This window comes from Haliotis rufescens, unplaced genomic scaffold, assembly GCF_023055435.1.
Source record: "Haliotis rufescens isolate VD_foot unplaced genomic scaffold, xgHalRufe1.0.p SCAF_13, whole genome shotgun sequence".
Lineage (NCBI taxonomy): Eukaryota > Metazoa > Mollusca > Gastropoda > Lepetellida > Haliotidae > Haliotis > Haliotis rufescens.
This window is the reverse complement of record NW_025963813.1, coordinates 37,203,646-37,207,244: the sequence shown is the minus strand read 5'-3', so window position 1 is coordinate 37,207,244 and position 3,599 is coordinate 37,203,646.

Here is a 3,599-nt window from a genome sequence, read left to right as displayed (position 1 = left end):
GATGTAGAGGGTCAATGATCGTATCCAGGACGAGCCATGGTTGGGATTTAGAGGGACAATGATCGTTTCCAGGACGAGCCATGGTTGGGATGTAGCGGGACAATGATCGTATCCAGGACGGGCCATGATAGGGATGTAGAGGGTCAATGATTGTATCCAGGACGGGCCATGGTAGGAATGTAGAGGGTCAATGATCGTATCCAGGACGGGCCATGGTTGGGATGTAGAGGGACAATGATCGTATCCAGGACGGGTAGTGGTAGGGATGTAGAGGGTCAATGATCGTATCCAGGACGGGCCGTGGTAGGGATGTTGAGGCCAATGATTGTATCCAGGACGGGCCATGGTTGGGATGTAGAGGGACAATGATCGTATCCAGGACGGGCCATGGTAGGGATGTAGAGGGTCAATGATCGTATCCAGGACGGGCCATGGTAGGGATGTAGAGGGCCAATGATCGTATCCAGGACGGGCCATGGTGGGGATGTAGAGGGTCAATGATCGTATCCAGGACGGGCCATGGTAGGGATGTAGAGGGACAATGATTGTATCCAGGACGGGCCATGGTTGGGATGTTGAGGCCAATGATCGTATCCAGGACGGGCCATGGTTGGGATGTAGAGGGTCAATGATCGTATCCAGGACGGGCCTTGGTAGGGATGTAGAGGGTCAATGATCGTATCCAGGACGGGCCATGGTAGGGATGTAGAGGGTCAATGATCGTATCCAGGACGGGCCATGGTGGGGATGTAGAGGGTCACTGATCGTATCCAGGACGAGCCATGGTAGGAATGTAGAGGCCAATGATTGTATCCAGGACGGGCCATGGTTGGGATGTAGAGGCCAATGCTTGTATCCAGGACGGGCCATGGTGGGGATGTAGAGGGTCAATGATCGTATCCAGGACGGGCTATGGTAGGGATGTAGAGGGTCAATGATCGTATCCAGGACGGGCCATGGTGGGGATGTAGAGGGTCAATGATCGTATCCAGGACGGGCCATGGTAGGGATGTAGAGGCCAGTGATTGTATCCAGGACGGGCCATAGTTGGGATGTAGAGGGACAATGATCGTATCCAGGACGAGCCATGGTGGGGATGTAGAGGGTCAATGATCGTATCCAGGACGGGCCATGGTTGGGATGTAGAGGCCAATGATTGTATCCAGGACGGGCCATGGTAGGGATGTAGAGGGACAATGATCGTATCCAGGACGGGCCATGGTGGGGATGTAGAGGGACAATGATTGTATCCAGGACGGGCCATGGTTGGGATGTTGAGGCCAATGATCGTATCCAGGACGGGCCATGGTTGGGATGTAGAGGGTCAATGATCGTATCCAGGACGGGCCTTGGTAGGGATGTAGAGGGTCAATGATCGTATCCAGGACGGGCCATGGTAGGGATGTAGAGGGACAATGATCGTATCCAGGACGGGCCATGGTGGGGATGTAGAGGGTCAATGATCGTATCCAGGACGGGCCATGGTTGGGATGTAGAGGGTCAATGATCGTATCCAGGACGGGCCTTGGTAGGGATGTAGAGGGTCAATGATCGTATCCAGGACGGGCCATGGTAGGGATGTAGAGGGACAATGATCGTATCCAGGACGGGCCATGGTGGGGATGTAGAGGGTCACTGATCGTATCCAGGACGAGCCATGGTAGGAATGTAGAGGCCAATGATTGTATCCAGGACGGGCCATGGTTGGGATGTAGAGGCCAATGCTTGTATCCAGGACGGGCCATGGTGGGGATGTAGAGGGTCAATGATCGTATCCAGGACGGGCTATGGTAGGGATGTAGAGGGTCAATGATCGTATCCAGGACGGGCCATGGTGGGGATGTAGAGGGTCAATGATCGTATCCAGGACGGGCCATGGTAGGGATGTAGAGGCCAGTGATTGTATCCAGGACGGGCCATAGTTGGGATGTAGAGGGACAATGATCGTATCCAGGACGAGCCATGGTGGGGATGTAGAGGGTCAATGATCGTATCCAGGACGGGCCATGGTTGGGATGTAGAGGCCAATGATTGTATCCAGGACGGGCCATGGTAGGGATGTAGAGGGACAATGATCGTATCCAGGACGGGCCATGGTGGGGATGTAGAGGGACAATGATTGTATCCAGGACGGGCCATGGTTGGGATGTTGAGGCCAATGATCGTATCCAGGACGGGCCATGGTTGGGATGTAGAGGGTCAATGATCGTATCCAGGACGGGCCTTGGTAGGGATGTAGAGGGTCAATGATCGTATCCAGGACGGGCCATGGTAGGGATGTAGAGGGACAATGATCGTATCCAGGACGGGCCATGGTGGGGATGTAGAGGGTCACTGATCGTATCCAGGACGAGCCATGGTAGGAATGTAGAGGCCAATGATTGTATCCAGGACGGGCCATGGTTGGGATGTAGAGGCCAATGCTTGTATCCAGGACGGGCCATGGTGGGGATGTAGAGGGTCAATGATCGTATCCAGGACGGGCTATGGTAGGGATGTAGAGGGTCAATGATCGTATCCAGGACGGGCCATGGTGGGGATGTAGAGGGTCAATGATCGTATCCAGGACGGGCCATGGTAGGGATGTAGAGGCCAGTGATTGTATCCAGGACGGGCCATAGTTGGGATGTAGAGGGACAATGATCGTATCCAGGACGAGCCATGGTGGGGATGTAGAGGGTCAATGATCGTATCCAGGACGGGCCATGGTTGGGATGTAGAGGCCAATGATTGTATCCAGGACGGGCCATGGTAGGGATGTAGAGGGACAATGATCGTATCCAGGACGGGCCATGGTGGGGATGTAGAGGGTCAATGATCGTATCCAGGACGGGCCATGGTAGGGATGTAGAGGGTCAATGATCGTATCCAGGACGGGCCATGGTAGGGATGTAGAGGCCAATGATCGTATCCAGGACGGGTAGTGGTAGGGATATAGAGGGACAATGATCGTATCCAGGACGGGCCATGGTGGGGATGTAGAGGGTCAATGATCGTATCCAGGACGAGCCATGGTAGGGATGTAGAGGGTCAATGATCGTATCCAGGACGGGCCATGGTAGGGATGAAGAGGCCAATGATTGTATCCAGGACGGGCCATGGTTGGGATGTAGAGGGACAATGATCGTATCCAGGACGGGCAATGGTAGGGATGTAGAGGGACAATGATCGTATCCAGGACGGGCCATGGTTGGGATGTAGAGGGACAATGATCGTTTCCAGGACGAGCCATGGTAGGGATGTAGAGGGACAATGATCGTATCCAGGACGGGTAGTGGTTGGGATGTAGAGGGACAATGATCGTATCCAGGACGGGCCATGGTTGGGATGTAGAGGGACAATGATCGTATCAAGGACGGGTAGTGGTAGGGATGTAGAGGGACAATGATCGTATCAAGGACGGGTAGTGGTTGGGATGTAGAGGGACAATGATCGTATCAAGGACGGGTAGTGGTAGGGATTTAGAGGGACAATGATCGTTTCCAGGACGAGCCATGGTTGGGATGTAGAGGGACAATGATCGTATCCAGGACAGGTAGTGGTTGGGATGTGGAGGGTCAATGATCGTATCCAGGACGAGCCATGGTGGGGATGTAGAG